This window comes from Bidens hawaiensis, unplaced genomic scaffold (genome assembly GCF_021521415.1).
Source record: "Bidens hawaiensis isolate Kalapana, Puna unplaced genomic scaffold, B.hawaiensis_p1.1 tig00004283_1, whole genome shotgun sequence".
Classification (NCBI taxonomy): Eukaryota; Viridiplantae; Streptophyta; class Magnoliopsida; order Asterales; family Asteraceae; genus Bidens; species Bidens hawaiensis.
The window spans coordinates 1,256,052-1,278,968 of NW_027491258.1; the positions used below are offsets into that span (position 1 = coordinate 1,256,052).

General features: G+C 39.8%; 1 protein-coding gene and 1 pseudogene across 2 annotated transcripts in view; one reads left to right on the forward strand and one right to left on the reverse strand.

Moving 5' to 3' along the window:
* The window catches only part of LOC143626149 (CASP-like protein 1), a 148,517-nt gene that overhangs the window by 53,946 nt on the left and 71,654 nt on the right, over positions 1-22,917 (forward strand). The window lies entirely within an intron of this gene.
* On the reverse strand, positions 21,020-22,522 carry LOC143626166 (uncharacterized protein At2g29880-like; annotated as a pseudogene).

Below are 22,917 nucleotides of genomic sequence, written 5' to 3' on the forward strand. Positions count from 1 at the left end.
TGGTTCTCTGAAACTAAGCGTTGAATTGCCTGGGTCTGGATGAGATTCACCCTTGATTGTTCTGCCACGACCCGTTCAAGTGCTGCTATTCGTTCTGAGTCTGAGAGGGTTGCATCGAAATCGAACCTCATATGTGATATATCTTGAGTGTACTGAGGAGGGATTTCCGATATCACCGGGACCTCAGAAGTAGAAATAGACGTAACCGCAGGTGGTATCGTCACCGATAACCCTGCAGTGGCCACAACAGTCGACTCAATAAAGCGTGCAACAACCTCCGTTGGAGTAACAGTCGGAGGCGGCAACGAGACAATCTCAGGAGCCGAAAGTTGGAAAGTAGTGGGTGGGAGGCCAAATGTAGATGAGGTAGCCACCACGGGAACATCTGTAGCGCTTGGCCTTGTAACCTATAGTGATGAGGGAACCATTGTCATACCGGATAGTGCTGGTGGAGTGAAACGTACCACCCTAGAGCTCTCACCGGCTCCCGATCCTGCACCTATCCGTTCCCTTCTTGATCTCCGGATCAACTGTTGTACCTCTTCCTCATAGTCTAACTCGTTGTCATCATCTGTTCTCTTTCTTTTCCCATGTAGTCTTTCTCGAGTTACCATAATCCTTCTCGCCTCTGCCACTTCATCATCAGAATCAGAACCAGCCACCGTAGCAGCTGTCCTAGTAACATTCACAGTCGACACTTGGGCTACCGAGACCTGTATGTTTTCCTCTGGATCCACCCGATCCATATCAAAGAAGCCTTGACCACCAAATTCTGCATCAAGGTCAACGTTCTCCTCCGGTGACACAACAGGAGCAGCAGGTATAGCTTGAGGTGCTCCTGCCTGCTGTGGTGCCGGGTCTCTAAACTCAACACCACGAGCAGGCACATACCTCGGGTTGATCAAGTACCCAAAAAGTGGAGTATGGCGAGGACGGAGCTCAGGTTTGCTCCTCGCACTGGAGGATCTGCATTGGGTGAAGATCCGTTTATTCACACTTTCAACGTATCGTATCGGACGGCGCTGAGGAAGCATTGGAGCAACATGATCAAAGATCATTTGAAGAAATCTTGGATACATGATAAATCGCTCACGCGCCATCGCTCTTCTTTGACGATCAATCTCATAAAAGACCATCTGACTAAAGCTGTATCGCTTGTTGTAAGTCAGAGCAGTCATCGCCGACTGCATGGTCGCGCCCATGCCATCAGTGCCCGCCTTTCTCCCTGACATGCAAACAATCTTGACATGCATGAGAAAGCGCCACTGGTCAAGCAGAAATCCCTTCCTTCTCTGCGAATCCCCCAAGGGACCAGAGTATCCCATCCTCAAAAACGCTCAATCACGGAAAGGAGCTACAAACTCTGTCGGGTCATCCCTTGTCTCATTTCCAAACCGTAAAGCCGCCCGGATTTGTTCAGAAGAGAACTGAACAATCTGATTGTTGACTGTTGCGCGCATCACCGGGGGCTCGACTCTACAGTCACATTCCACGGTCTGCCAAAAATCCTCAATGTTGGGCAAGGATATCGGCAGAGTTGTAGTGATCGCGTGGAATATACGCGAGCGTAACAGAAATGTGATGATTTCGCGGAAATCATCAACTCCGCTCGCCTCCGGGTCTAATGTTATATACATGTTGTGACCCGGGAAGAACTGTCTCTGGTTATCACCTCCGTCATCACCGCCTGCACCACCTGCTCCAGCTACAGCAACCATATCTGCAACAAACAGGTTAAGTTAGATAAACGTCAAAGCAAATCACAAGTTCGCCTGTTACCATGAGCGAAGTTGTGATCTATTCTGTTCATGCGAAGTTAAAGGTGGGGCGAAGTTGGGAAACAACTTCGCTTCAACTTGAACTTCGTCTGATAACTGTTAAGTAAAATGGTCCAGGCGAAGTTAATGAGAACTTCGCCTAACCACAACATCGCCTCCTAAACTGTTTCAAAATTAATTATCAGGCGAAGTTAGACCTCAGGCGAAGTTACGGATAACTTCGCCTAAACTGTAACTTCGCTGAATTCGAATCGGCAACAGTTAGGTTTATCAAACGACGTGTAGGTGATGAAATTGGAGATCGAGGACTCCGAAACAAATGATTTTATGAAGTTTTAGACGTTCAGGTAAATTACTATCACGTAATAACAAGTTTGAAATCGGGTGTTTAAGGTTCGAAAGAACGAGGTCGTGAATCGAGTCGAAACGACCGATGATTAACCTCAATAGACAATGATAATATGATAATCGAACCCTACACACCTTGAATTTGATTAGAATCGAAGTAAGAAAAACACAGATGATCGATAAGTTCGCCTAGGTTGACAGGTTGTAAGTTCGCTGGTTTTGAAATAATGAACATGTCTGACCTTAAAACTTCTTTATATAGGGCCACAGATGTACCGGCGAAGTTGTGGATAACTTCGCCTATCAGGCGAAGTTATTCAGAACTTCGCTGATATTAAAATTTTTCAAAACAAACCCCATAATTTGAACAATTTGCAATTAAGTTATAAAACATCCTTTAAAGCGTTAAATGATACGATCAAGACCAAGTAACCAGGTATAAAATCATACAACTACAAAAATAGAAAAACTTTTAACTATAAAGGTACACGGGATCAAATTTCAGTCTCGACAGGGACTACCATGTTTTAGAAAAGATCCGAACAGGAATCATACTAATTACATGACTGTCACACAGATCCGTGTTCAGCTGTATTATGACATAAAGAAACAGGTTGTAAGCAGGTAATATACTTAAAATGGTTTTCATCGTTTCTGTGATACGAGTTAGGTTCAATTAAGCTCAAAACTTAAGTGGGCAACAACTCAGAGATTATGATGCCTCCTATCTATTCTCAAAGCGTATTTGGCTTTCCCCAAGTCACCCCGAATTGACCTCGACCCGTAGTGTCTGATTAAGTAACAATTAATCTTCGATCTTAGACTCTGCTTCCCGTTCACCTTCTTGCGTCTTGATTGAGAATCATTAACATTATGAACTCTAGAAATAATTTTTTTTTTTAATATGTATATACACAACTTCAAGTAGAAAACAACTGCAAGTCCCGAATCTGGATCACTGCAGTGTCTTGACACGCTATCTTCACGGGAATCAGAACACTCACGGGCTCGTGTATGACTGGGTAATCGCTTTTCTGCCTATCATTCGGAAAGATATATATGAAGACATGCACAACTCTTAAGGAGTTTCCACGTAAAATCGAGTAGATTTAGTTAGTATCACTTCTACTTTTACGCACCATAAAAAGCTACCATGACATACAATGACTGTTCTAAAGTCTTTTAAGCCTAATAACTTTACTAGTTAAGCACACAGAATCAGTATATATATCACTTTCCAAGGTTGGATCAATTTTCTGTCAAACATAGTAAAGTAACTTCTTACGAAGTAGTAGACTTGAAAAATAATTTCATCTCCCCCAAAAAATTTTAACTTCAATCACCCCGACCAAAACAAAGTCTTCAGGTAAACGGCTATCCCGAAGATCCAATGGATCAGCTGGACCGACCACATACAAGTATGTGTCCTTCTAACTAAGTATGATCGACTAATTTTCAACGAAAGAATAAAAACACATCATAAACCGCCCCGGTCGCTCTCAGACATCTGGTTAATGGCTATCCTCAGATTCTACAAGTAGAAATGAGGACCAAACATATCCGAAGAAATGTCCTTCAAACTAAGGAAACCGACATAATTCTAAGCGATAGTGACGTTTTTTTTTTTTTTTTTTTTTTTTTTTTTTTTAAACACAAACATAAAGCATGGTTACTCGGGATTGATCATCCCATTCAGCTCAACAAGGTTTTGAAATCTAGTTTTGTCAAACGCTTTCGTGAACAAGTCAGCGAAATTATCTAACGTGTCAACCTTTTCGAGCTCAATCAGTTTCTTCTCAGCACAATCCCGTTTAAAATGATGACATATGTCAATATGTTTAGTTTTACTGTGCTTCACGGGATTGTTAGTTACTGAGATAGCAGCAGTGTTATCAATGCAAATAGGAGTAAGTGAGAAATTCTGACCATAATCGCGCAACTGTTGTTGAATCCAAAGAACCTGGGAGCAGCAGTTGGATGCTGCCATGTATTCTGCTTCACAGGTTGAAATTGCGACTGAGGTCTGCTTCTTGCATTGCCACGACACTAGTCTGCCACCAAGAAACTGACATCCACCAGTTGTAGACTTCCGACTCTGATTGCACCCTCCATAATCAGAATCTGTGTAAGCAACTAGCTCCAAGTCTCCTCCTCTCGAGTACCACAACCCCAGCTTCGGCTTGCCTTTGAGATACCGCAGTATCCTCTTCGCACCCTTCAAATGAGATTCTTTTGGGTTTGCCTGAAAGCGTGCACAAAGACAAACAGCAAACATTATATCAGGCCTAGAAGCAGTTAAGTACATTAAAGAACCTATAATAGCCCGATATTGGGTTGGGTCCACGTCTGCATCGTTGTCTGAATCAGCACCCAATTTGTGATTGACACAGACTGGAGTATCATATGGAGTGCTGTCCTCCATCTTGAAACGTTTGAGAACATCATGGACATACTTCGTCTGATGAATGAACATCCCATCTTTCTTCTGATCAACCTGCAATCCTAAAAAGAAAGTTAGTTCACCCATAGCACTAATTTCAAATCTCTTCTTCATGACGGCCTCAAACTCCTGACACATGGCGACCTTTGATGCAGCAAAGATAATGTCGTCCACATAGACTTGCACCAGTAGAAAGTCGCTTCCTTTTCTCTTGAAGAACAACGTGCTATCAATCTTACCTCTTTCAAACTCATTCTCAAGCAAGTAATCGGATAACGTTGAGTACCAGGCACGAGGTGCCTGATGTAGTCCATACAGCGCTTTACTTAGCTTGTTAACTGTTGTCTCCAGGTCATAGTCAGCAAAGTCTTTGTCTTCTCTCATCAACACAGTATACATCTCCCATTTCGGTGGGAGAGCATCAAGAAGCTTTTCAACAATCTCATCTTCTTTGTAAACAATTGAATAATTGCTGAGTTCAGTCATCAGATGATAATATCTAGTGATGATATCATCAAGTGATTCATTCTTCAGATACTTGAAGACCGAGAATTGGGTTTTTAGAAGTTTAATCTTCGATGCACGAATACCCACATTACCCTTAAAACGGTTTTCAAGAGCTTCCCAAAGCTCTCTAGCAGTCTTGTACTTTCTGAAAGTGTGCAGAATCTCTTGTGGAAGAGCCATTGTAATTGCTGCATGAGCTTTGCTTTCGGCCTCATACATTTTCTTCTCTTCTTCTTCCATCTCTTTGTACTTCTTGATCTGATCACGACCCTCATACTCAGCAGTAGGTGGAATGTAACCATCTTGTACGCACACCCACATCTTAGCATCTTGGTACTTGACATATTGTTCAAAACGATCTTTCCACACTACATAATCTGTTTTCTTAAGCATCTTCGGTGCCTTTGTAGCCGAACCCGCTTCTACTTCCATCTTTACCAGTTCGGTAATGTTTATCGAAGACATCTTTCACAAAACTCAAAGAAATCCGAAAATCAAAAATTTTATTTTCAAACAGCACTGTAGGCAAAGTTGTGGATAACTTCGCTTAAGACTTAACTTCGCGTGAATTTGTAACTTCGCTCACTTTCTTAAATTCGCCGGATTGGCGAAGTTGAGAATAACTTCGCTTAAGTTGAGCGAACTTGGGAGGTAGGCGAAGTTGTGGGTAACTTCGCTTGAGGTAAGCGAACTTGAAGAGGTAGGCGAAGTTGTGGACAACTTCGCTTAACCTTATATCTTCGCCGAAACCCTACTAACAGTGACGGCAACTTCGCCTGATGAACACGAACTTTCTGCAGATTAGATTTCTGGGTTTTTCGAGGTGTGTGAAGGTGTTATGGGTTGTTTTTGATTGTAGGAGGTGAGTATAACACAAAAACTCAGAAAACTCGTCCCGCGAATAGTCGAACGGAACGATTTCTACACCCGCGTGATAATCCCGAACCACACAATCGAGCAAAAGCTCTGATACCAATTATAGGTTCCCAGCCGGATCTACACGAGATATCGCGTTCTACGTAGGTGCGGAATCCCTACGTAAGACGTTACGAGTATAGAAAACAATACGATCTAACACACGATACGATAATCAAACACACGTTGTATTCCAACCGTAAACACGTGATACTATGATCACTAATACAAAGCTCTCTGACTCGAATACGAATGAACTGGAAAACTCAATTAATAATTGAATAAGCCGTAAAACAAAACAGCTTATATAGACACGACAACTTCGCCTGGCATGTTCAGGCGAAGTTGTCCCTAACTTCGCTTGTCTAACAAGTTCGCCCATATCAGCGAACTTGTTAGCAACTTCGCTTACATACAAACACAAATCTAACTAACACGATTACAGACACTCGACACTGAACTACTGACATCATGCACCAACACTAATTAAAATTTAAACTAAAAATAAAACTTTATAAAAATTGGATTTTACTAATATGCGAGAAACGACTACCTAGGTAATGGAATCCTACTAGTTAAACTTAATAGCTAACGAACTTGACTTGGTTGAAAAACAATACCTTAAAAAAATATGACACTAAAGACCACTAAAATACGCTAGATCGCCTCCCGACCTCACCAACGACACCCTAGAACTCTAATGACATGTGAAGCTCAATTGTTAAATGGTTGGATCACCTCCCAGTCTCACCTTACCTAATAATACTATGGTACCCCACTACCCAGATCACCTCCCGGTCTCTTCGGATACAATATATATTAATATAAAGATGGTATTTTTAATTAACTTGAACAAAACTTGTATCACAAGAATCTAAGGGACCTAGGGTACCCACTCCCGTGCAATTATTACCCAAACCCGCAAAAGATAAAGATGACACAACACTAAATTACCTCCCGGTCTCTTTAGTGAAAGAACAATAAAATCTAAACCACTTTCAATACTTATGCCCACGATTTTTTCGACCATAAACCGCAAACAAGTTGAAAACACAAAGTAGACAACCTAATCAAGCGCCTAACAATCTCCAAAAAACTATTAAACAAAAGTGGAATAAATATTAAAGTAATAAACTAGATTCTATTACGCAACAATATCATGACCAAACCAATTAAAAACTTTACCACAATATTAAATCAACCAAAGTCAAATATCTAGTTCATCAAACCATTAAACTAACATAGTACTCAACCAAAACCTAGGCAATATAAAAGTTTAGTTACTCATAATAAAGTATGAAACAAAAGGTAAAATATTAAAGTTCATAGAAAAAGAAATATCAACAAAAATTTACGTGTCTGCTTCTTATTTTAGTCTGATCTATTCACAGCACCACAAGCTAATTATTATTATTATTATTATTTATTTTGATTCTTTGATTGCACTGTCACACCACAAAACCCAATTAGTGTATATAATATATTTGTGTTTCTTCTTGCTTCACATCCACACCAAGACAGAATTTTTTAATTGCCTTCTTCGTCCTGCCGCTCTCTCAATTATATATATATATATATATATATATATATATATATATATATATATATATATATATATATATATATATCTTGTGGTAGGGTTTGAAGGTTCCCAGCCGGATTTTCACAGAAGTATCTCGTAACACGTAGGTGCGGAATCCCTACGTAATACGATACGAGCGTAAGACATGTAATACGTTAAAACCAAACACGAACACGCGTTACAATACTAATAAACACGTTGTATTGCAACACTTCAACACGTGATGTCAAATCACAAATACACGTTCTGGAATCCTTAATCAACACAAGCCGTAAGTTGAGGTTAAATACACCTCGACAACTTCGCCTAACATGTTAGGCGAAGTTGTCCTAACTTCGCTTGTCCACAAGTTCGCCTACATCCCAGGCGAACTTCTGTGACACAATATCTAAACCCAAATCAAACAATCTAACTCGATTACAGACACATACAAAACACTAGATACTGAACTACTGACATCATGCACCAACAGACTCCCCCTTGGCAGTAGCTTCATATCTCTATCTTCATTCACGTGTCTAGTAATCCTAAAATCTCGTGTCACCAGTCTTCAAGCATGAACGCCTTCTCTAACACAAACAGAAACCACTCTCTGATATTTATTGGCTTCATCTTTCCACGCAGGAATATAGAATATCTTTTTCTCGTTTAGCACCTGCAGGTCAGCTTGAGACAAATTCACCAAGTGCATCGGATCATACACTCTCAGTACTTCTTGTTCATCTTCATCTTCCATAACCGCTTCAGCTGTTTGGCTATCAACATACCACCACTTTAGATTATTTAAAACATCCTTGGGCAATGTCTTCATTGGCACTTCTTTCAAACACCGAATCGGCTTATATTTCATTACCATCCAAGGTTTGCCATCAGCTCTTATTCCTCTTTCTTTATCTTCAACAAGCTTCCCTTTCTGCGGCTTTACAACTCAAACGTTTTCTCTTTTACACTTTCTTTCCACACAATCTTCCCAATAATTCTGGCCATATTATCATCACTTCTATTAATCAACCCCAATTTAGCCAAATCCTTCACCTCACACTCAAGCAAGGTATTCAAAGATCTCAACATCCTCTTAAAGTACTGAATCCCATCAAAACGTGTAATCACAAATAATCTCAACTGCTCATCATACAACCAACATATAATGCCCTTCTTCGATTCAGCATACCCTTTGATATTGTAACTTTTCTTGAACATGGTCGGAACCGCTGGCTTCTTTGTCTTTACAAACCACTGAGCATAGCCTTCTTTCCATCTCGGCTGTTCTTCCCATTCAGACTCATCACTTTCCATATCTTGACCCATATTTGCCTTATCAACGTCTGGGATATCATGTTCAACACTGTCATCCACAATCTCTCCCTCTTCAATCTCCCTATCAATCACAATCTCAGCTCCTATCTTTTCAATCTCCTCAACAGGTAACACATCGTCATCACCTACAACATCATCATCCACCATCTCCTCATCATCTACTACCACAACATCTTCACCCCCTGATCCACCCGCCGTACCAGTTGACTCCCCCTGAGATGTGGAAGTACCAAGAGTTTGTTCAGTTCTTGGCAACTCACCACCTGCACCTTTCGATGCATTGGGATCATCGTCTCTGTCATGACTTTTCTTTGTTCTCAACTCATCGCCCTTGCAGCTCGTCTCCCCATGAGATGCTAAGAACTGTTTTAAAGCATCAAAAAGTTTACCGTGCTCAACAAGGAGGGACGACTGAATCTGATTTTCTGCAACAAGGCGCTGGAGAGCTTGAGTCTGGATTAGATTTATTCTTGATTGTTCAGCCACCACCCTTTCAAGAGCCGCTATCCTTTCAGAATCAGATAAGGTAGCATCAAAATCAAACCGCATATGAGAAACGTCTTGCGCATACGGTGGAGGTATTCCCAAACTAGCTGGAATATCCGAAGCAGGCTGAAAAGTAACCGCGGGTGGTATTGTGACAGATAACCCCGCAGTAGCAACTAATTTCGACTCAACAAATCTTGCAACAACCTCCGATGGAGTAAGAGTAGGAGGAGGCAAGGAAACTATCTCCGGAGTCGAAAAGTGGAACGTTGTTGGTGGAATGCCGAATAATGATGATGTAGTTATCACGGGAGCACTTGAGATGATCGGTCCTGTCACAGTCATCAACGCTAGAACCATAGTCATACCAGATAAAGCGGGTGGGGAGAAACGAACCACCCTTGAGCTTTCACCAGCTCCCGAACCTTCACCAGTTCTTACCCTTTTCGATTGACGTATCAACTGGTCTAACTCCTCCTCAAAGTCAGATTCACTGTCATCCAAGTCTTTCTTTCTTTTTCCATGTATGCTTTCCTGTGTGACCAGAATCTGTCGTGCTTCAGCAATATCATCAGCGGAGGAGTCAGAGTCAGTTCTCTCAGCACCCGCTACAGACGTAGCTACCATTGATACATTTACACCAGAAACCTCAGCTACTGAGACTTGAACCTCTGCAGCAGGATCAACTCTCTCCATATCAAAGAACCCTTGGCCCCCAAAAGCAGCCTCAAGATATACATGTTCCTCCGGAGCCACAACAGGATCAGCAGGCAATGCTTGCTGTACCACAGGTGGTGGTTGAGGAACATCAGCCTGTTGCGGTGCCGGGTCCCGAAATTCATCTCCAAGAGGAGCAACATAAGCAGGGTTTATCAAATAACCAAATAATGGAGTATGTCGTGGACGAAGCTCCGGTTTACTGCGAGCACTCGACGACCTGCATTGCGCAAAGATCCTCTTGCTTACACTCTCTACATATCGAATGGGACGACGTTGAGGTAGCGTAGGAGCTACATGATTCAAGATCATCTGTAAGAATCTTGGGTACATTAAGAATCGTTCACGAGCGACCGCGCGACTCTGACGATCGATTTCATAAAACACCATCTGACTGAAGCTGTACGGCTTGTTGTAAGTCAGGGCGGTCATGGCAGATTGCATCATCGCTCCCATACCGTCAGTACCTGCTTTACGACCTGACATGCACACAATCATTACGTGCATCAGAAAATGCCATTGATCCAATAAAAATCCCTTTCACCTCTGAGTGTCTCCCAATGGACCCGAATAGCCCATTCGTAAAAATGCACCATCTCTGAATGGAGCCGGAAAGTCGGTTGGATCATTTGTAGATTCAGCTCCGAACTGCAAAGCGGCCCTGATCTGGTCTGCTGAAAACTGCACCACCTGATTGTTCACTGTGGCGCGCATAACCGGAGGCTCAACTCTACAGTCATACTCTACCGTTCGCTAGAAATCTTCAATGTTCGGTAGAGAAATGGGTAGAGTCGTAGCAATAGCGTGGAAAATACGTGAGCGAACAAGAAAGGAGATGATCTCGCGATAATCATCGACACCACTAGCATCCGGATCCAACGTGATATACATGTTGTGACCCGGAAAAAACTGTTTGTTGTTGTCACCGCCTTCGTCACAACCAGCACCACCAGCTCCCGCTACAGCAGCCATATCTGCACAACAAACGGTCTAAGTTAGAATATCGACAAGCAAGATCATAACTTCGCCTGTTACCATGAGCGAAGTTATGATACCTTCTAATGTGCAGGCGAAGTTAAACATACGGCGAAGTGGAGTACAACTTCGCCTTAACCCTAACTTCGCCCCTGAACAACTTATAATAATTAATTAATATTAAGCAGCAGGCGAAGTTAAACCTTAGGCGAAGTTGAGAATAACTTCGCCTAACCCTAACTTCGCCTCAGAACAACCAGACAACTTAATTAATTAAAAATCCAGCAGGCGAAGTTATGCCTAAGGCGAAGTTGAGAACAACTTCGCCTAAAGATAACTTCGCCTGAATATGAAACGGCATAAAAACAGAAGTCTGATCATGGTTTGAATGGTGAATTGGTGATTGATAACATAAAAGGATGTTACTATTGAGATCTGGACGATCAAATGAGTTACGAAAACATTAGAAAGTGATTGGTTATCGGGTGTTTAAAGGTTTGCATGAACGAGGTCACAAATCGGACCAAAACGACATCAAATTAACATCATTGACAAGAATTATAAGTTATACCAATCCTACACACCTTTAACACGGATTGAAAACAAATAATATCAAGGATTGATTCGAGGGTTAAGTTCGCCGAGGGATAGGAGTATAAGTTCGCTGTGGTTTTGAAAATAAGTAATAGGTTTGACTAGATTGACCCTTATATATGTTTGAATATACACAGGCGAAGTTAAGGTTAACTTCGCCTACCCTTAACTTCGCCCCTTAACAACTTCGCCCCTGCACAACTTCGCTTAGTATATTACTTACAAAACAGGCCCTTAAACTTTTGAACAAAATACAACTGTCTTTTAAAATCCTCCGTTAAAGATTTAAACTTTATAACCAAAGAACCAAGTAACCAGGTTTTAAACCACAAAACAAAAATGCAAGGTAAGTTTCAGTAGATAAATAAAAGGGATCAAATTCTAGTCTTGACGGGAGCCAGCATGTTTTAGAAAAGATCCGTACATGAATCATACTAATTAATTGGCTGTCACATAGATCCATGTTCAGCGGTATTATGACATAAAGAAACAGGTTGTAAGTAGGTATACAACTTAGTATGGTTTTCATCGCTTATGTGATACGAATTAGGTTCAATTAAGCTCAAAATTTAGATGGACATCACATGAGAGATTGTGATGCCTCCTATCTATTCTCAAAGCGTATTTGGCTTTCCCCAAGTCACCCCGAGTTGATCTTGACCCGTAGTGTCTGATTAAACAGTAAGTACATATCGATCTTTAGAGTCTTCTTCCCGTTCTCTTTCTTGCCTCTTGATTGATAAGTATAACATCATAAGCTTCAGAAGGCTTAACAACACACACATTTTTTTATACTAAAGATTAACACAGCTTCAAATAATAGACGACTGCAAGTCCCGAATCTGGATCACTGCAGGTACTTGACGCATTATCTTCTCGAGAATCAGAACACTTATGGGCTCGTGTATGACTGGGTAATCACTTTTCTGCCTATCATTCGGAAAGATGTATATGGAGACATGCACAACTCTATATGATTCTCCACTTTAAATCGAGGAGATTTAGTTAGTATCACTTCTACTTTTACGCACCATAAAAAGCTACCATGACATACAACGTTCTAGAGTCTTTTAGGCCTAATAACTTCACTAGTTAAGCACACAAAAATAGTATTTCTATCACTTTCCAAGGTTGGATCAATTTTCTTTTAAACATTGTATTGAAACTTCCTATGAAGTTATAGACTTGAAAAATTATATCATCTCCCTTAAAAAAAATTTTTAAATTCTATCGCCCCGATCAAGTCAAAGTCTTCAGGTAAACGGCTATCCTGAAGATCCATTGGATCAGCTGGACTGACCACATACGAGTATGTGTCCTTCTAACTAAGTATGAACGACTATTTTTCAGCGAAAGAATAAAAACACATCTTAAACCGCCCCGGTCACTTTCAGTCATCTGGTTAATGGCTATCCTTATAATCTACTAGTAGAAGTAAGGACCAAATGTATCCGAAGATATGTCCTTCAAACTGAAGAAACCGACATAATTTTAAGCGATAAAGATGTTTTTTTTTTTAAACGAAAAAAAAACCAGGTTTCTCGGGATTGATCATCTCATTAAGTTCAACAAGATTTTGAAAACGATTTCGGTCAAACGCTTTAGTAAAAAGATCGGCGAAATTATCCAACGAATCAACCTTTTCTAGCACTATTAATTTCTTCTCAGCACAATCCCGTATAAAATGATGACGAATGTCAATGCGTTTAGTTTTGCTGTGTTTGACGGGATTGTTAGTTACTGAGATTGCAGCAGTGTTATCAATACAAATAGGAGTTTGAGTGAAATTCAGACCATAATCGCGCAATTGCTGTTGAATCCAAAGAACCTGGGAGCAGCAGTTTGATGCTGCCATGTACTCTGCTTCACAGGTGGAAATGGCTACAGAGGTCTGTTTCTTGCACTGCCACGACACCAATCTTCCTCCCAGAAACTGACATCCACCGGTTGTTGACTTCCTGTTCTGGTTACAACCTCCATAGTCAGAATCTGTGTAAGCGACCAAATCCAGTTCTCCCCCTTTCGTGTACCACAATCCCAACTTAGGCTTGCCTTTGAGATAACACAAGATCCTCTTCACTCCCTTCATGTGAGATTCTTTCGGGCTTGCCTGAAAACGAGCACAAAGACAAACTGCAAACATAATATCAGGTCTAGATGCAGTTAAATACATTAAGGAACCTATGATTGCCCGATATTGGGTGGGGTCCACGTCTTCATCACTGTCTGAATCAGCACCCAGTTTGTGGTTGACGCACACCGGAGTATCAAATGAAGTGTTGTCTTTCATCTTGAAGCGTTTGAGTACGTCATGGACATATTTTGTTTGATGAATGAACATCCCATCTTTCTTCTGATCAACCTGCAATCCCAAAAAGAAAGTTAATTCGCCCATGGCGCTCATTTCAAACCTCCTTTTCATGACTGCTTCAAATTCCTAACACATGGCGACTCTTGATGCAGCAAAAATGATGTCGTCCACATATACTTGAACTAGTAGAAGATCTCCCCCTTTTCTCTTGACAAACAGTGTGCTATCGATCTTTCCTCTTTCGAACCCATTCTCAATCAAATAATCGGACAAAGTTGCATACCAGGCACGAGTTGCCTGATGTAGCCCATATAAGGCTTTACTCAGTTTGTACACATGATCAGGAAAATCTGGGTCAGGGAAACCTGGAGGTTGTTCAACGTACACCACCTCATCGACTTTTCCATTTAGAAAGGCACTCTTCACATCTAACTGGAATACTTTCATCTCTTTGTGTGCAGCAAATGCCAAAAATAAACGAATTGCCTCCAATCGTACCATAGGAGCAAACACTTCGTTGTAGTCGATTCCTTCTTGCTGATTAAACCCTTTTACCACTAACCTTGCCTTGTTCCGTATGATTATCCCTTTCTCATCTCTCTTACATTTAAAAACCCACTTTGTACCAATAGCATGTACATTCTTTGGTTTTTCAACTAATTTCCACACCTCCATCTTCTCGAACTGTGCTAACTCTTCTTGCATGGCTTCGACCCACGAGCTATCCTTTAGAGCCATTTGATAGTTCTTTGGTTCAATCTGGCTGATGAAGGAGGTGTACAAACATTCATTTATGATACCTGTTTCTTTAATGCTTGCGTAAACACAAGTGTGCTCATTCAGACTTCTTCTTGTTTGAACACCGTCAGACAGATCACCTATCACGTTCTCCAACGGGTTATTTTTGTGAATTCCAGTAGTCGAAACTGTACCGACCTCCAGATTGTTTTCTAAGTTCGAAGAGAGTTCATCTATGGGTGATTGATGTTGAGAGTGAAATGGATTGTAGAATTCTTCTTCAGTAGGGGCAGCAGAAGTATCAACGGCACTTGACGAAGAAGGTTGACTTTCATCGTATCGCGGACTTTGCACAACATTTTCCTCCTCGTCATACAGAATCTGTGAAGCAATTTTCTCATCAACTTCTGAAAAATCCAAGTAAGGCATTTTAAAAGATTTGAAAAGTTTATCATAGTCGAAAGCTTCAGCGGGTCCCATGCTAGGCTTTGGTGATATGTAGCTTGTAATGTCCGTGTTACATACCACCTCAACCTTGCTGTTAGATAAATTAAAGACTCTTCTGTTGGGTGTACCAACAACATATCCGACTAAAATACCTTCGTCGGCTTTCTCACCAAATTTTGAGTTTGTCTTTAATATCGTACATGGGGACCCGAAAGGTTCGAGACCATTCAAGTTGGGCTTTCTACCATGCATAAGTTCATAACAAGTTTTATTCAATCTTTTAACAGTTAAAACACGATTAAGGATATAACAGGTTGTGGCAACAGCTTCAGCCCAGAACACCACGGGAAGTTTAGCATCAGCCAGCATGGTTCTGGCTCCTTCGATTAGCGTTCTATTCTTCCTCTCAGCTACCCCATTTTGTTGCGGAGTATACGGAGCGCTGTACTGGTGGTCTATCCCTTTCTGTAAGCAGAACATCTCCATCTGGTAATTCTTGAACTCTGTACCATTATCACTCCTGATGTACTTAACCTTTCTCCCAACAATGTTTTCAACCTTGGTAATCAAGTTAATTACCAACTGAACCGTCTCATCTTTTGCCTTCAGAAAGTATACCCAAGAGTATCGAGAGTTATCATTGGTTACTACCAAGCAGTATGACGTCCCACCTAGACTCTTTACATTCACGGGACCAAAGAGATCCATGTGAAGTAGGTCTAGTGTACTGACGATTGAGTTAACCTTCTTGGAGTGATGAGGTTTCTTGTGTTGCTTTCCCTTCTTGCACGACAAGCATTGACCTTCAAAGTTAAAATTCTTCAAGGGAACACCAAGCACCAGCCCATTCTTGACAATGTAATTCATTTTGCGAAGATGTATATGCCCCATTCTTCGATGCCATAACTCTGACTCAGACTCAGTTGCCTTTGACAAAAGACATGATTCTTCGGTTGTCATCTCAGTTGACCTCATATCCATTACATATGTGTTCTTTTCTCTTGGAGCTCTCATCACCACCCATGCCTCTGGTATCTTGAAACCAGGATAAAGGACGATTGCCTCGTTTTTAGTAAAATGCATCGTGTAGTCTTTGTCACAAATCTGAGATACACTCAACAAGTTATGCTTCAATTCTTCAACAAAGTTCACCTTCTCCAACTTCATTTTTCCATTTGTCACTGTTCCAATACCAGTGATTCTACCTCCACTCTCTCCAGCGAAACTAACCCTACCTCCTTGAACAGGTTTCCATTCATGTAACAAATTCGTGTTACCAGTCATGTGACAGGAACAGCCACTGTCCACAACCCACAGATTGTTTACAGCCTTGTTCAACTGTTCCTGCACAGTTAGAGAAAAAGATTAAAATCTAGGGACCCAAGACCTACTGGTCTTGGGTCGATTAAATCTGTTAAACGGCATCCCGTACTTTGGTTGTCCAAAGGCAGTTTGAGGATGATTCCTGTAAGGTCTGAAAGGAAACCTTCTTGAGGATTGACTATGAGGCCATCCAAACCTTAGTGAATTAACTGAATTATAATTGTTAGTTTGGTTGTTAACTAGGAAAAACTGAGATCGATTTCTTTAAAATCTTGGATTAGTCCAATGTCTGAACTTTGGTGTGTACGTATTCTTACTAGCATAATAATTACCATTCATTTTACACTCAGTTTTCGGAGGCCTCATACCTCTAAATTTTCTCTGATTTAGAGGACAATCGGCAATAAGGTGTCCTACTTGATTGCATCTGAAACAACTTCTGTGTTCAACTTTCGTCTCAAGAGTTGTTTCAGATGTTGAGGTTGCATTACTACCCATTTGTCTAACATATGGTGGGACAAACGGATTTAGGGAAGAATTCTTTTCATTTGGCTTATATTCCTCCCCTCGTTTCAGTAACACTACCTCTTCTTTTATCTCACCCGATTCGGATGACTTGTCCGAATTTGATGAGACAGAGCTAGGAACAGCAATCTTAACCTTAGGAATTGGCTTACTTGGTTCGCTCTTATCAACTTCAGGTTCTTTAGTTGAAATTTTGACTAGAACTGTCTGACTAATCTCAACATCAGCAGATTTCTGATTACTAGGATTATAAGTATAGTTATTGTTATACGGTGGTGGAACTTCAGAAAATCCAATTCCCCCTTTGTTAACTGGGGAACGTTGAACATTTATGATGTGATCAAGCATTGCTGAGGAATTTCTAAATTGTTCAATTTTTCTGTTTAGTTCCACCACTTTTACCTAGTAATCAGCTATCTGTTTATCTCTTTCAGCAGTTAGTTTGGTTTTTTCTTCTAACACTTCATAACTAAGATCAATTACTTGAATTTTATCAGCTAGACTGGCTTTAAGACTTCTGATATCTTTTTCACTAGCTTTTATTTTTACCGAGTAACTGTTTTCTCTAGTTTTAGTGTAGTGATGATCTTCTTTTAACGTTTTAAATTGTGCGTCCAAACTAATAAACAGATCAGTTACTTTTTTCAATTGTTCAGACAGATTCTCACATTGCATACAATGAAGTTCAGAACTTACCTCAGAGAGCTGATCGTTCACTTCTGCCATATATGCTTGATTTTCTCCCGTCTCTCTCTCACTCCCTCCAGTTTCGATGTTGACCAAATTAGCCTGTTCGAACACTTCCTCAACTTGCAGATTCCAGTTGTATCCACCATTGTGTCTAGATACCATAGCCCGATTCTCACTACCTCCCCCATTCTGTTGTGCAGGCCTGTTCTGACTGCGTTCGACTCTCTCATTTGTACATTCCTTGGCAAAGTGACCATTCTGTTGACAGTTGTTACATCTAACCTTTGATTTATCAAACCCCGGTCTTTCTCCAACGAACTTTCTACCCGTTTTCTTCATGAATCTCTTAACCCTTCTTACAATCATAGCCATCTGCCACTGCAAATCCATCTCTTCTAAATCATCAGCATCGATCTGATCATAGTCCTCATCCAAAGTTGCAGGGTCGACTATTTTACCTTTGATATAGTTCTCATAAGATGCAATGAAGGATGCATAGAGAGCAAACTGCTGTTCAGCTGATTTAACACTCATGGGCATCTGTGAGTAGTTGTTGGTTGGAACATTTGTCGAGAAATTTCCAGTTGTGGCTTGAGGTTTTGAGGAATTACTTCCTCCAGCTACGAAACATACGTCACCATCCATGTTGAGAATCACATGACCATCTCGAGTTGAGTATAATTCTCCCTTTGAGTAGTAGGCAGAGGATTCTGATTTTGAACTTAAACTTGGAGAGACTTTCGCACCATACATTCCCGGATCCTGAACCTGATCAGTTGGTGTCTCCTTTCGAACCATGTTGAGCTCAAAATTTCGTAACTTATTGACTGCTGTTTCAAGATCAATATTGGCAAATTCTTTATCCTCTCTCATCAAAACCGTATACATTTCCCATTTCGGTGGAAGAACATCAAGAAGTTTCTCTACTTCTCCTCTTCTTTGTATATAATGGAGTAATTGCTGAGTTCAGTCATCAAGTGATAATATCTGGTGATGATATCGTCAAGTGATTCATTTTTCAGATACTTGAATACAGAGAATTGGGTTTTTAGTAGCTTTGTTTTGGAAGCACGTATCCCCACATTACCTTCATATCGATTTTCAAGTGCTTCCCATAGCTCTCTTGCAGTTTTGTACTTCTTGAATATATGAAGAATCTCTTGTGGAAGAGCCATTGTGATTGCTGCATGAGCTTTACTTTCTGCCTCATACATCTTTTTTTCTTCCTCTTCCATCTTATTGTACTTCTTAATCTGTTCACGACCCTCAAACAAGGCTGTTGGTGGAATGTATCCATCTTGTATGCACACCCGCATCTTAGCATCTTGATATTTCACATACTGTTCAAACCGATCTTTCCAAGCAACGAAATCGGTACCCTTGAGCATTTTTGGAGCTTTAGTTGCTGAACCGGCTTCAACCTCCATTTTTACCAGTTCTGTAATATTTATCGAAGTCATAATTGAAAGAAACACAACTCAAAACACAAGGAAAGTATAATTTTTTTTTTGAACAGTGATCAGTAGGCGAAGTTAATATAACTTCGCTTGAATTCAAATTCGCTTCACAACTTCGCTATACTCTTAACTTCGCTGCTTACTAACTTCGCTATACTCAACTTCGCTTATACTTAACTTCGCTTGATCTACAACTTCGCTTAACTTCAACTTCGCTTGATTGATAACTTCGCTTAACTTCAACTTCGCTTGATTGATAACTTCGCTTAACCTTATAAGTTCGCTTAAACCCTACGAACAGTGACGGCAACTTCGCCTGATGAACACAAGGTTTTTGCAGGTTTTAATTTAACGTATTGCGAGGTATGCGAAGGTGTAATGGGTTATATTTGATGGTGGGAGATGGGTAAAACACAAAAACTAGGTATTTCAACGTAAACTCGTTCCGTGAATAGTCGAACGGAACGATCTTAACACTCGTGTGATAATCCCGAACCACACAATCACGAGCAAATGCTCTGATACCAATTGAAGGTTCCCAGCCGGATCTTCACAGGAGTATCTCGTAACACGTAGGTGCGGAATCCCTACGTAATACGATACGAGCGTAAGACGTATAATACGTTAAAACCAAACACGAACACGCGTTACAATACTAATAAACACGTTGTATTGCAACACTTCAACACGTGATGTCAAATCACAAATACACGTTCTGGAATCCTTAATCAACACAAGCCGTAAGTTGAGGTTAAATACACCTCGACAACTTCGCCTAACATGTTAGGCGAAGTTGTCCTAACTTCGCTTGTCCACAAGTTCGCCTACATCCCAGGCGAACTTGTGTGACACAATATCTAAACCCAAATCAAACAATCTAACTCGATTACAGACACATACAAAACACTAGATACTGAACTACTGACATCATGCACCAACAGGGTTTCTAATAAACAAAACTTGAGCCCCACTCCAAACTCCACCAACAAGTTTAATTTCATAGGCCCAATTCTCTTTCTCTTTTTGTTTATTTGCTTAGCATTGGAATCCATTTTCTCTTTTTATTTTCTTGTGGGCCCACCAACCATCAGCCCATTTGACATATTTCAACGAGCTCTCCTGCACTTTGTAAAAAAAATAAAACTCATAAGTAACTGAAGCATGGTTAACGTGAAATTTTATAATTTAATAGGCATGTGAACATGAAACTTCACAAAATATGTGGCCATTTATTCCACCAATTATTATTTTGATGCCATTGTGTTCTCAGGTTTAGCATAAATACTTTAATTTAGCTCGTTTAAAAATTTAATCTCTAAAATCCAATTATGAGCCAAATAAAAATATATTCAATAAAAACTGGCTCAAAATACTAGAAAATGTAGGAAATATCTATAAAATAACATGTATATTTTAAACCATATTAAGGGACCATGCCCTAATAATATCTGTGCGGATAGGGACCAGACCCTTATAATATCTGTGATGGTAGGGACCAGACCCTAAGGGTCTGTTTGGTATGAGGTAATGGAATGAATGGAGGAATGGAATGAGTATGGGAATAGAATGATCCACAGAATGGAATGGGTTATTACCATTCCATTATCCTTTTTGGTTAACATGGAATGGAATGAATTCAAAATTTACCAATTTTTACAACATTATATAATTAAAATTTATATTATAAAAATGATTTTTTTATGTAAAAAAATTTCAAAATCATCCAAAACTATTTAAAATCATGCAAAAGTTTTCAACTAACAGAAATAAAGATCATCCAAAACTATCCAACTAACAAAATATTAAAATCATACAAAATTATCCATCTAAAAAATATTAAAAATCATCCAAAAGTCATCTTATATCACGCTACTCAGTATCGTAAAGCATGTTCCTAACCCATCCAAGTTTACGGTCTTCACTGACTTTATAAAAGGCTACCATCAACATCTCGTTCTGTGCGAGCTTACATACAGCTTTATCACAATCACGAATAGTCAAACCTGCAACTTTATTCATTTCCTCGAAAAGATTGTTTCGCATTTCCTCTCTATTGCTCTATGTTCCAAAAACTCTATTGAATGTATCTGTAGCCCCCCTAATCTCTGCACCAATTATTTATGCTGACTCTTTCAAGCTATTCATTAGAGGATCCAAACTGTTGCGTCTTTATCTCTTTCGTTGTGTGCTTGTTTGTTCTCTAGAAGTTGCATATGAGGGGCTGTTTATTTGCTGATCAACATGTATATCATCCAATCCATCTTCAGTGCCATGTTCTTCTCTGTTTATGTCCGATAAAATACGGCAGCTGTTTGAGCATCTCTTCCATTTGCTCGATCCTTTACAAATACATTACACAAGTCCCAGTAATGAGGAAATTTCTTTCCTCTCCATCTTTTTGCATTTGTGTGCACCTAAAAAGCCACATCAACACGATCGGAATTAACAAAATAAAAAAATAATAATGCAGGACCCTCACCAACAACATCCCTGTTTAAAAAAAAATTCAAGTTTCTAGTTCACCCAAATTGCTTGTGTTTCTTTTGATATGAGCTACCAAAAATCACTATAACCGAAAGATTTAGCAAAGCTAATAATGCTATATGGTAAAATATATTATCCTTCTTTTTATACTACATACCAGTATTCAAAGAATCAACCAGCGTCTATATCTAAACTACTATGTGGTTTAAAAACAAAGTCAGCAGCTTAGCTAAATCCACTTTAGTGGATTCTTTATTAGTTGGTATGCCCCTAAAATGAAGTATATAAATTAATAAGTTATATAATACCGTTACGGCCCGGTACGGTTTTTATCGACCAGTTTCGAGTCAAGGCCAAACCGTCTTATACAGTTTAAAATTTTTAAAAACTGACAGTCTAAAAAAATTTCAAAGCCAACTTTAAAACCAAGCCAATGACTGAATTGACAGTCTCACCGTTTTAAATCGAACCGCGAACACCCCTAGCGATTACTATAAAAAACTACAATAAAAAAATTATTATACAATACCTGTAAATAAGCTTCCAAACATCTTGTGGAGCATCGAGCATTTCGTTATTATAATCCCAGCCAAACCCACTTGTATTCTTACATGATAGCATATCATGTACAATAGACCAGTCACTTTTCATCGTCTTTATACGTGACTCTATATGTGGCTTTGCCTTTATGCCTGCTTCAGGAAGTAAAATTGCTAGTTGCTTCTCCACCGCTTGCAAGAAACCGTGTTTAAACCCGTTATCTGATTTGTAATGAGGACTCGAGTTAAGTACATCCAGCATAGCTGCAACAAGCTTCTCATCTTCCTTTTCATTCCACTTTCTTTTATTCTTTCCTGGACCCCTCTCAGAATTAAGTTGTGTTTCCATCATCTTCACACCAAACATCAATGTTGTATGATTAATAAAACACATAAAAAATTCAGATGTATTGAAATAACCAACATAATATTACAAACACATAAAATATTCAAATTTAATCTTACAAAGTCTATCTAAGTAAAAATATCAAAGTAACCTAACTAAAAACAAAGTAATCTAAATAAATCAATGATTTCTTGATGTCCATGCATTAAACATTGATGTTGCCAAATTTTGTCTAAAGTTGGTCCATTCATTCGAGGGTCCCAATCGTAGTAATTTGTTCCACATGTGAGCCAAGATCTTCGTCATCCACATCATTATTTATGTCAATAAATTCACCATCATCAAGAGGATCATATGCCATTTCTCTTCTTATAAAGTTATGTATAAGACAGTATGCA